The sequence below is a fragment of the Rhodamnia argentea genome, chromosome 3, assembly GCF_020921035.1.
Source record: "Rhodamnia argentea isolate NSW1041297 chromosome 3, ASM2092103v1, whole genome shotgun sequence".
NCBI classification, from domain to species: domain Eukaryota; kingdom Viridiplantae; phylum Streptophyta; class Magnoliopsida; order Myrtales; family Myrtaceae; genus Rhodamnia; species Rhodamnia argentea.
Window position 1 is genome coordinate 9,652,923 of NC_063152.1, and position 13,007 is coordinate 9,665,929.

At 36.4% G+C, this 13,007-nt stretch overlaps 1 long non-coding RNA gene across 1 annotated transcript; it reads right to left on the minus strand.

Moving 5' to 3' along the window:
* Window positions 1-3,701: 3,701 nt before the first annotated feature.
* LOC125314408 lies at window positions 3,702-12,601 on the minus strand. The gene is made up of 3 exons (XR_007197907.1): window positions 12,505-12,601; window positions 8,809-8,813; window positions 3,702-3,728 (listed from the first exon to the last, which is right to left on the minus strand). It is a non-coding gene; the product is annotated as an uncharacterized LOC125314408 (long non-coding RNA).
* Between the last annotated feature and the right edge of the window lie 406 nt (window positions 12,602-13,007).

A 13,007-nucleotide genomic window follows, 5' to 3' on the forward strand; every position in this document is an offset into this window, starting at 1 on the left:
TCCTACCACTAATGACCTACTCACCATTTTCTTTTGGGAAAGTAATACCAATGATCCTTAAACTTTAACTTAATATACAATATGGTCCCTGGAACTTTTAATTTTTCAATGTGGTCCATGAATATTAGCTCAATATGCAATATCGTCCTTGAACTATATAAAAACCTCCAATGTTATCATTCTATTAATTGAAATTCACGAACAACATTAAACATTTTCAATGACCAATTCAAGACAGATTTTGAGAGAATCGATTCATGACCATTTATGTTCCGTATTTTGCAAACCTAGATTGTTCTTAGGCCGGTTCGCCCTATTCTAAGGTTGGAACAGCCAATTCTACTCGGGAACTAGTCTAAACCGGCTCAACTTATTCGGTTCCGAGTTAAACCCATTGTGAAGCCTCTTTTAGAAACAAAAAAAACTTTTGCATTCGACAAAACTCAAACCATGATTTTCAACGTGAAGAAATAATAACATAATAATTTATGCACGAAGGGGATTGCATAGTACATTATAGAAATTACTTGTGCAAGACAAAACAATGCACCATCCTCCTCATTTTATGCACGATTTACCTTATTGTTTGAGCTGCAAACAACACTTTAAACTTTTGCGAGTGAGAGTTTTTGCTATGTTAATTATCGCCAAAAATAGAGGAGTGCACAGCGTTGGTGAATAAAAATACTTATGAATAATATTTCTTCTTTTTTAAAATTTAACGAGCATCCACATTATTCTGCGACGGAAAATACTTTTAGATCTGCTGAATACAGCTAATTTTCGTACATAAAATAATCCGAATTTATTAGGTAAAATATTGGGTGATGGGCTGGGAATCTCTTTCTCTCTTTGTATTTTTCTTACTTTCATTTATTTGTTTGTCTGTTTTTGGGTGATATGCTCCTTTGTCCTGTGGTATGCTTCAAGAACACGTGGGTTTTTTGTGTCGGAAAGTTTGACCGTTTGACAGAAGTCACAATCGATATGGGGTCTCCAGAAGGAGCAAACTATGGTGATTTCACCTACCAATTTTTTCTTCAATATTTATATTCTGTTTTCACATTGAGGGAAACTCATAAATAATATCTTTTGGTTGGCTTAAAGCCGAACCAAATGTGAACACTGAATTTTTTTAATTTTCTTTTCTTTGGTCAATGGGAACGTCTTCAAAAATGTAAATTCTAGGGTTACGTATTTCAGTCAAACATGGGTGAGCTTCTTTGACAAATCTTATGAAGATGTCTTCCCCATGTCTTATTCTGTCTTTAAGTACGTTACATTACATGGTATTGGCATTGTTATGTAGCAGTTTTAGTTATAAGGAATTATGCAAATTGATGTGCAATGGGGAAACATTAAAAAAAATTCAAATTGCCTGAGAATATGTGAATGCCGCCTAGATTCTAACATGATAATTGTCGAAAGGAATCTGCATTATTCTTTTCATATGATGCATGTGACACACCATTTAACCAAATTAATATTAAATTAATCAAGAATATGAAGATCTCAAAGTTGTTGGAGTTCTCTTTCTTTATTAGGACATTAAAGGGCATAATCAAGAGTTAAAAATTATGAAAAAAGGGGCGGATTAATTTAATTAGCAATCAGACATGCTCTAACCCTGGATCATACAAACTATTGGTGGTCATGAACACTGGTTGAACAGGAAGGGTAACCTGTTCAATGAACCTTACCCGGAGTGCTTGATTGAGTATATGCGAGAGGTGACATCTTTGCCTTTTCTGTCGGATTGTGTCTAGTGGAAAAGTATATTTGGATCTAATCAGGTGAAATTTTACATTCCAAGCCTTATAATTGCACCTAACTCTGCATTTTTTTCCTTCTAAAAGCTATGTTATCCTCCTTATTTCCATTCTAACTGATTTGGAATCAATGGTCCCTAGTGAAATCGTATTTACATGGATAACTTGGTTAAAACATATATATTCTTTGGTCTCTCTTCTCTCTATCTCCCTCCAACTTAGCTCGCCTGGCTAGGTACCATCGCCGTCACTCACTCCGATAATTCCATCGACTCCTCTGACCACCGTCATCACCGCCTTTGAGTAGCTCTTCCAACCATAACTACGATTAAAGAAAAACAAGACCGCTCTCTCAAGCATCTTAATGTCACCATGATCATAACTTTTCTCAAGTGACATCAATTGTTCTTTCGTTCATGAATAAGATTGTCATGACTGTTAGCATTCCATATGAAAAGTGTGCAAAACGACGAGACCTATTTAAAAAAATCGAGACCCTGCGATCTCAAGTATGCATGATAAATTTTAGAGTATGAAACAGTTAATTCTATGCTTAAAATAATTGCAAGGGACATGTGAAAATGAGAATATTAGAACAAAATACATACTTATGTGTCATTTTGCGATGTCAGATTTTCATTTCTTCGGAATTCTTGTATGCCCGTCAAGCAAAAAGTGCATGATTGATTTGTGTACAAAGCCGGCTCATGGGAAAAAGAGAGACGATAACGCTATGCAAGTTAGCAATGTTCTTGTAAATGTGAATGCCGCCTTTAGTCCATCTCGGTCTCTTTTGTCCTAGCAAACCGGATAGTTATTGCATCTATTCTGAGAACGTTCATTTTGGATAATGACCCTACAGCATCACTCGTCCATGAGACGTTTGTTTCTGGCACAAATCGGCCATCTAGACCTTGAAGTAGCATTGAAGGTCCTAATTAACATGTTCACACATGTTGGGCACATCTCGTATGTAGAATCGCACCACTAGTGATGATGCCCCTTCCGCGCGCACACATACTTGGTTTGCTCTACTTACCATTTGTTTTGGGAAAATAACACCTATGATCCTCAAACTTTGGCTCGATATGTAAAGTGATCCCCGAACTTTAACCCAATGTGCAATATCGTCCATAAACTATATAAAAATCTCTATATTGTCCTTCTATTAATTGAATCGTATAAATATTGAACATTTTCATATAGTTCATGGATTAGATTGAACATACCAAAAGTTTAGGGATCACACTAAACAAATCAAAATTTCAAAGATCGCTTTGCACATTAAAATAAAATTCACAGACCACATTGAAGAAAATAAAAATTTATGAATCACATTACACATTACACAATAGTTTATTATCCCTTCTCTTTTCTTCCCCTTGAGAAGCTCTTTTTCCTGTGTCTGGATTACAAATTCGACAGGCTAGACGTGGCAAACTATAATTAAATGTTGAAGTTGACCCACTTGCTGAATTCAACTTTCCACTCAAAATCAATCACATGAATTTGTATATCAAATTTATATACCGATCTTAATATACCTCTGAAAATATAATATGGTTGTGAAAAGAGTTTGGGCAAGGACATGGTCAGATGTGCAATTTTCCCATTATTATTATTATTATTTTGGTAAAGTAAGTAGTATATTAACTATTCACGGCGCAATATACAAGGGAGAAACCCGAACACAAAAACCTCGCACACGAAACGACACTTGGGGGCGTCGTGACTGGTGCAAGGGTGTTGCAGGAGACCACAAAATATACAATGCGAGGACCGGCCAAAACAACGACCAAAAGAAAATAAAACAACGAAAACTGGACATGCGGAGTTGACAAACAAAACTTTTGCTAATGGGCTTAACTGATTGGTCAATTAATGTATTTGGAGTTGAGAAAATTCGAGTTTGAATCGTAACCCAACTCCTAATTACAGCAAAGCTTGAGCTCATATCGGCTGTACTTTGTTGATGAAATCTTGTCCGGTGTACATGAACGTCAACTACTTCGTTGCTCAACGAGAGAGAACCACAAAGCATCTGCAAAATTATGTCCCTTCTACAAAACTTTGTACAAAATTAAACAGAAAGACCTCTTAATTACAAGACCAAACCGTTCTTCCTAAGATTCCCAAAAACACTAACTAGGAAAAACAGCAACACAACACCCATCTCTCTCCAGAAGAAACTTATGGCACTGTGAAACCTAAGCACGTTTGCTCCTGAGATTGAGAGAGAAGATGGAAGCAAAAGAATAAGCCAACCCCACCACAATCCCCACCTTCACTTGCCCTCTCTTCGGGATCGGACGGCTCGAAATCCTCTGCGACATGCCTCCACCGTTGATGTTGCCACTCCTTGAAATCGCCATCTTCTTCTTGGTGCTAAAAAACAATCCTCTGAAAGATTGAACGAAAGCTTTGACGAAGCTCTTGGATTTTGGGTTTGAGAGGAGTGATGTGTTGGAAAGCTTTACGGAAAACTTGCCTTTGCTTGTGGTGACCGGCTGTTATATATAGAGAACGACTTTTTCTAATATGCCCTTCAAGTTCATTATAATTGAAGGGAGGCCCTTTGATTCTGAACCCGTCTATTTTGACCTTTTTGGTCTCGCCCACTAACCCTCATTATAATAAGAAAAAGGGATTATCTTAATAAATCCGAAAACTGCTTACGTAATCAAGTACGTAAATGTCACACTATGATTAAGATGACTCAGAGGTGAGATTGTTGGATTAAAGATAGCACACCACTTGGCACTAGCCATGTCAAATTGGATTTCATTTTCCTTTGTGGCTATATTGTGAGGTAAAAAAGTTTGTAGAGGCGAATATCGAGCTTAGTTCAACTCGAGGAAAGCCAAACTGGCGTGGACCAACCGGTTCAAAGCAGATTTGGGGAGAAACGATTCAAGGCAGGTTCTAGAGAAACCGATTCTGTGCCTGATTTTGCAAATCTAGATTGGTGCTAGGCCAGTTCGCGCCCAATTCCAAGGTTAGAACCGCCAATTCTTCCTAGGAACCAAGATAAACTGGTTCAACATTCGGTTTCTGAGTCAAAACCGTCTCGAAGCTTCTTTTAGAAAAAAAATAAAGAAACTTTTGCAGTCTGTGAAATTCAAATCATAGTTTCCAACATGAAAAATAAATATAATCACTTGACTAATATACGTTTTTGTGGGAATATGGAGTAACTTGTATATTCTATTATAAGAATTAGATTTACTTACACAACGTTTAATAATCATGTCATTGTATATTCTACAAGTTAGAAATGAAACCATTGAACGTACGAAAATAAGTATGCGCAACATTTCTTTTATGTTTTGTAATTTAAGGAGCATAAACTTTGTCCTGCGACGGCAGCACCTTAAAATCTGCCGAGTACAGCTAATTTTTGTACATAAATTAATCTGAGTTTATTAGGTAAAGTATTGGGTAATGGGCAAGGAATCTCTTTGTCACTTTATTACTTTTATTTAAGTAATTATTTGTTTGCTTTTTGAACGATTAAAACCTATGAATATGCTTCTTTGACTGGTGACGTGCGTTCAAGAAGCACGTGGGTCTTTCTTTTCGAAAGTTTTTGACCGGTTGACAGAAGTCATGATCCACATGGGGTCTCCAAGACGTACCAAACCATTCTGATTTCACCCACCAAATTTTTTTTTTCAATTCTTTACTAATTAAATTCGAGGGTTTCACATTGAGGGAAGCTCGTAAAGAACTTTTTTGGTTGGCTTAAAGCAGACCAAATGTGAACACTGACTTTTTCTTTTATGTATTTTATTCATTTTTGTCAATTCTAACATAAGATTGACACATGTCTTATATCTTACACAATTGAGTCAAATATGAATAACATTCTGTCATTCCTTTGATGTCTTCGTGATGTCTTATCCTGTCTTAAGTAGGTTTGGCCGTATGGTATGGACATTACCATATAGCCGATTCAGTTATAACGAATCCAATGAGGCAAATTCATTGACCGATGAGAAGTAGCACAAAATAATGTGCAATAGTGACCTTTTCGAGAAAAGTGTCAATTCAATCTTAAACCTTTTATTAGTGTCAATTCAATTCTAAACTTTTCGCATTAGTGTTAATTCAGTCCTAAACCTTTTATTGGTATTAATTTAGTTCTAAACATTTTGTATTTGTGCCAATTCAGTCCTAAATATTTTGTATTTGTGTCAATTGAGTCAATCCGGTCAATTTTGGCTGACAATCAATGACGTGGTGTCGTACGTGGTATTTTTTTATATTACTTAAATATTTAAAAAAATTAATAATTTTTTTTGGGTTTTTCTTTTTTTTTCCTTTTCTTTTCTTGCAATTTTTTTCTTTGAATTGGGGGTTGGAACGGTCATCGGCCCCAAGTGAGAGCTTTGCGGCCCTCGCCCAACCGCAGGCGAGGGTGTCGGCGACTTTGCCTAGTACCAGCTAGGGTCACTAGCCCTCGCATGGGGATGGCAAGGATCGGCCGGCAACCCTTGCCGAGTCCCAATCCAAAAAAATTTGCAAGAAAAGGAAAGGAAAAAAAATAATTATTAAAAATAGCATTAAAAATTATTTAAAATATTTAAAAATATATTAAATTAATATATAAAAATGTTACGTTAGCGCTAGCCATGCGACGTAGGATAATCGACGTCTACGTCAGCAGTTTCTAGTAAAAATTGGTTAGATTAACTCAATTGGCACAAATGCAAAAAATTTAATACTGAATTGGCACAAATACAAAAAGTTTGGGATTGAATTGGCACAAATACAAAAAGTTTAGGACTGAATTGGTATCAATAAAAAGTTTATGATTGAATTGGCACCAATATAATAGATTTAGAACTTTTTTTTTACACTTTTCCCAAAATTCTCAAGGTAATTGAGATTATGTGAATGTGACCTCCATTCTATTGTGACAAGAGTTGGCAAAGAATCAGCATCGTTCTTATTTTCACATGATTAATGTGACACTCCACTTAATTAAAGAATTTGAAGATCTTAAAGTTGTTGCCGTTCTCTTTCTTTCCGAGTATAGTAAAGTAAAAGGCGGAATCCTTCAATTAAGAATTATGAAGGAAAGGGACGGATTAATCTAATTAGCAATTAGACATGCTCTAACACTGGATTACATAAATTATCGGTGGTTGTGAACACTGATTGAACAAGAAGGAAAACACGTTCAATGAACCACAGGTGGAATGCTTGGTTAAATGTATTTGGCTAGGGACACCTGTGCAGTTGTGTCGGATTGCGTCGAGTGGAGAATTAGATTCGGACTTATGGAATGCAATTTTAAAATTTAAGCCCTATAATTGCTCCTAAATAAATCTGTAGAGTTTCCATAAACGTTATGTTCTTTTTTTTTTTTCGGTCGAATGTTTTCTTTAATACGTGAATTTAATTGCCATGACTTTGAACATTGTCTATGGAAGGGGTTGCAGAAACAATTGAAGAAGTCAATGAAGTTGCAAAACTCCGATACTTCTTTGAAAAATTGAGAACTTGCGATTAGATGCATGGTAGAGGTTAGCGTGTGAAGCAATTAATTCTATGCTTAAATCATCGCAAGGATAATATTAATCCGACATTAATATGAATATTTATACTAATGTATCATTTGGTGAACTGAGCGTGACTTAGTGTCTAGAGGTTTTCAAGGCAAGATGAACCGAGCTATAATCCAAGATGATCGAACAAATATTCAAGCTTCTAAGGGCTTAGGGTTTTTTGAGTACTCTAGAATACTCATAGAGGTAAAATGGGAAATGCACATTATTCAAGAGTATTCTTGTAGTTAATGTGGGTAGTTAGTAGATGGGGAGATAAGTTTCCTCTGTTAGATTAAGGAGAGATCTACGGTTGTAATTAGAGGTACTTGTATATATAGAGGTCTCCTCCCCTCATGTATATCATCTCACAAATAATACGAATCCATAACTTCTCTATCCACGAGTTTTTCTCTCTAATATTCTTGTAGTGAGAAAGGATGACTTGAGAAAAAACTCCTAAGGCCGTGCGAGCCAGTGATACATAACTATATAGTATCGCTCGTTAAATAACAAGTTCGAAATTGGCACAAATTTGGCATATTTACCTTGCCACAGCATTAAGTCCTAATATACTAATGATTTGCTTATGCAGTGAGGAAGAGAACAAAAATGAAGAGTGAAACGAGTTTGGGCAAGGACCTGGTCAGATGTGCAATTTCCCCCCTATCCTTCAATTCCAATTATAATAAGTGGGAAATTGCATCATGCAAAGCCAACAATCAAAACTTTGTTCATTGGCTAAACAGATTGGTCAACCATTGTATTACAGCTCAGAAGATTAGAGCTAGAATCACAACAAGACTCCAAATTAGAGCAAGCTTGATTTGCTCAAGCAGAAATATAGAGAAGGTCTGCAAAATTATAACTTCCTTCTACAAAGAGAGTTACACAAAATTCAAAGGAAAAATCTCTTAATTACAAGACCCGAACGTTCTTCCTAAGATCTTCAAAAACAATAACCAGGAAAAACAGAACGACAAAAACCCATCTCTCTCCCGAAGAAGAAGGCTTATGCCAAGTGCTTGGTCACTGAGAAAACAGTTCATCGGTTTTTGAGATTGAGAGAGAAGATGGAAGCGAAAGAATGAGCCAACCCCACCACAATCCCCACCTTCACTTGCCCTCTCTTTGGGATCGGACGGCTCGAAATCTTCCGCGACAGGCCTCGGCCGTCGATCTTGCCACTCCTTGATATTGCCATCTCTCTTTCTTCCACCTCCTCCTCTTCTTCTTCTTCTTCTTCTTCTTCTTCGCACTTAAAATCAACCCTAGGAAGATGAAAACGAAAGCTTTGAAGAAGCTCTTGGATTTGGAGCTCGAGAGGCGCGGTGTGTTGGAAAGCTCTAGTGAACACTTGCCTTTGCTTGTTGTGAACGGCTGTTATATAGAGAACGACTTTTTCTAATATGCCCTTTAAATTCATTATAATTGAAGTGAGGCCCTTTGCTTTTGAACTTGTCTATTTTGACGTTTTTGACCCCGCCCACCAACTCTCATGTTGTCTGAACAAATCACTAATGATACACAATGGAGGGTTATCTTAATAAATCCGAAAACTGCTAACGTAAACAAGTACGTAAATGTCACACTATGATTAATACGATTTAAATGTGAGATTGTTGGATTAAAAATAGCTCACCACTTGGCCCTAGCAATGAAACATCGGACATCTCATTTCCCTTGGGGCTACAATTGTGAGGTAAATCCAATATAGTTTTTGGCTTGCCGAGAAAGCAATGGTACAAGCTAACAGGGGTGAACATCAGGTTTGGTTCAACTTGGGAATTGGAGCAAACTAGACAGGATTGACCGGTTCAAGGCCAATTCCACATGTTGGTTCTAGAGAGATAGAACGAGTCTTGAACCTATTGTGTTTCCAATTTTGCGGACCTAAATCGGTGCTAGGTAACCGATTTAACCGATTTGGATTCCAGGTTAAATTGATCTTGAAGCTTCTTTTACACACACATATATACACACATCTACCGAAAATCAAACCAGTCTTCAACATGAATAAAAGATAACATGACCACTTCATCAACGGATGGTTTTTTAGAAAATGGTGTGCCTTTTATAGATCATATAACAATTTGACTTTTTTTTACCCAAAATATAAAAGTGGGCGGGTTCCAAAAGATTGGAACCGGGTATCACAAAGTAGGTTCTCATTTATTTATTTTCACAAAGTAGGTTCTCATTTATTTATTTTTACTTTTGTTCGATCAAAAGCCATCAAATATGCTTCTTTGTCCTGTGAGTGCATCAAGAGCACGTGGCTTTTTGTTTCGAAAGTTTTTGACCGGTTGACAAAAGTCATGATCGATGTGGGGTCTCCAAGAGGGACCAAACTATGATGACTCCACCCACCAATTTTGTTTTATCGATACTTTAATTTTTATATTCTGTTTTCACATTGACGGAAACTCATAAATAATAATTTTTTGTTGGCTTAAAGCCGAACCAAATGTGAGCACTAAATTTTTAATTTTCTTTTCTTGGGTCAATGGGAATAACGTCTTCAAAAATGCCAGTTTTAATGTAAGATCTAAACGTCTTATGTTTTACGCAATTCAGTTAAACATGGATAAACTTCTTTGATCAACCTTATGTAGATGTCTTCCCATGTCTTATTCTGTCTTGAGTACGTTACATCACAGGGTATTGACATTATTATGAAGCAGGTTTAATTATAACGAAATAAATAAATTGATGTGCAATGAGGAACATTAAAAAAATTTCAAATTGCTTGAGAATATGTCAATGTAGCCTCCATCCTAACATGATAATTGTGGAAAAGAATCTGCATCGTTCTTTTGATAAGACGCGACACTCCACTAAACCTAATTAATATCATGTTGGTCAAGAATTTGAAGATCTCAATGTTGTTGGAGTTCTCTTTCTTTATTAGGACAGTACAGGGCATAATCAAGAATTAAAAATTATGAAGAAAGGGGCGGATTAATTTAATTAGCAATTAGACATGCTCTAACCCTAGATTATATAAATTATTGGGGCTCATGAACACTGGTTGAACAGGAAGGATAACATGTTCAATGGACCTCACGCGGAATGGTTGATTGAATATATCTTATAGGTGACATTTTTGCCGTTCTATCGGATCTTATCAAAAGAAAATTAGATTTGGATCTAATCAGCTGTACTTTTAAATTCCGAGCAATGTAATTGCACCTAAATCTGCATATTTTACCTAAAAGCTATGTTACCCTCCTGACTTCCGTTCAACTAATTTGTGATCGATGGTCCCTAGTAAAATCGTATTTACAAGGATAACTTGGTTAAACATATGTATTCTTTCGTCTCTCTTCTCTCTATCTTCCTCCGCCTTGGCTTGCCTAGCTAGCTACCATCGCTGTCACTCGCTCCTATACTTCCATCGACTCCTCCGACAACCGTCATCACCGCTTCTGAGTAGCTCTTCCAACCGTAACTATAATTAAAAAAAAAAAAAATTAGAATCGCTTTCTCAAGCATCTTAATGTCGACATGATCATAATTTTTCTCAAGTAACATCAATTGTTCTTTTGTTTAGGAATTCGATTGTCATTACTTTTAGCCTTCCATATGGAAGTAGTGCAAATAACGATACGTATTTTTATAAATCGAGTACTTGCGATTTCAACTATGATAGATTTTAGAGCGGAGAAGTACATTAAAAGTGCCAAAAATTGTATAAAACACTCACTTTAGTTCCAAAAGTTTCCGCCAAATCATTTAAGTGCCAAATTGGAGAAAAAAACGTTCACTTAAGTGCCTCCCGCGAGAAATTCCAACCAAAATGATCTCATGGCATTTATAATTAATTTTTTAATTTGACGTCGCAAATTTTTGAAAAATATAGTCCACGTGGATTTCAAAAATTAAAAATAAGCTAAAAGCATTTAAAAATTAAATTAAATTTGAAAAAAAGGTAAAAAAAAAAAAATAGAACTGGGGTTGCGCAAAAGTGAGGCCCCTGTTGTTTTCTTTTTCTTTTCGGATTAATTTTAATTTTAATTATCTTAATCTAATTAAGTTTTTATTTTTTTATTTTTAAAATTTTATTTTTTTATTACTGAATGGAACTTAGGCGGGGTATGTGGAAATTGACTAACGGCGGGTGGGCCCACATACGCGAAAAGGAGTAACGCCGGCTCTGATACCATGTTAGAAAGTCTAATCCAAAAGCGTAAGCCGATATAGATGAAGAGAGACTGTATGAATATAAAGAGCATACATGACCCATTTACAATCAATACAGGACAACAACAACAACTTCAACAAGGCGAACCACGTCGGCTTTAAATACTAATAAAAAAATACCACGTCAGATTTCCAATCAAGCAAATCGAAATTGGCATTTAAGTGATCATTTTTCAAAAAACTTGGCACTCAATAAATCTAGTTGAAATTTTTCATACTAAAATGAGTGTCGTACACAACTTTTGACAATTTTAGTGTACTTTTCATGAATTTATATTATGAAACAGTTGATTCTTTGCTTAAATAATTGCAAGTGACATAAAAATGAGAATATTAGCACGAAAATATATATATATATTCATGTACCATTTTTTGATGTCAAATCTTCATTTCTTTGAAATCTTGTATGCCCATCAAGCAAAAAGTGCATGATCGATTTGTGTACAAAGGGCATCATCTGGACCATGGAAGAAAGAGAGAGAGAGAGAGAGAGAGAGAGAGAGAGAGAGCCGATAAAGTTATGCAAGTTAGGAATGCTAGACCATCCATGTCTCTTTTCTTTGGCGAACTAGATAGCTATCACATTTATTCCAAGAATGTTCACTTTGAGTGATGACTATACAGTATCACTCGTCCAATAAAATGTTTGGACTTGGCGCAAATTCATCATCGAGACCTTGTCATATGAATTCGCACATCAATTTTATATGCCGATCTTAATATATCTAAGAACATATAATTTTGTCGTGAAATGAGTCCAGCTCGCCAAAACTTATAAACCCAAAGAAAGCCGCTTGAGTGGAAGCTTGGATCATGAGGAGCTAACATACGAAACTTTGCTCATGGGCTTAACTGATTGGTCAATTTATGTATTGGAGTTGGGAAAATTCGAGTTCGAATCATACCCTAATTACAGCAAAGCTTGAGATCATGTCGGCTAATGTATTGGTGAAATCTTGTCCGACGCACTGAATGTTAACTACTTTGTTGCTCAACGAGAGAGAACCACAAATCATCTGCAAAATTATATTCCTTCTAAGGAGATTTGTACAAATTAAAAAGAAAAACCTCTTAAATGCAAAATCAAACCGTTGTTCCTAAGATTCCCAAAAACTCTAACGAGGACAAACAGCAACACAACACCCATCTCTCCCCCTTCCCCCCTTCCTCCCTCCCTCCCTTCCTCTCTAGAAGAAGAAGAAACTTATGGCACTGTGAAACCTAAGCACGTTTGTTCCTGAGATTGAGAGAGAAGATGGAAGCGAAAGAATGTGCCAACCCCACCACGATCCCCACCTTCACTTGCCCTCTCTTCGGGATCGGACGGCTGGAAATCCTCCGCGACATGCCTCCGCCGTCGATCTTGCCACTCCTTGAAATCGCCATCTCTCTTGGTCTTCTTCTTCTTGTTGGCGTTCAAAATCAATCCTCTGAAAGATGAAACGAAAGCTGTGAAGAAGCTCTTGGATATGGGGTTTGAGAGGAG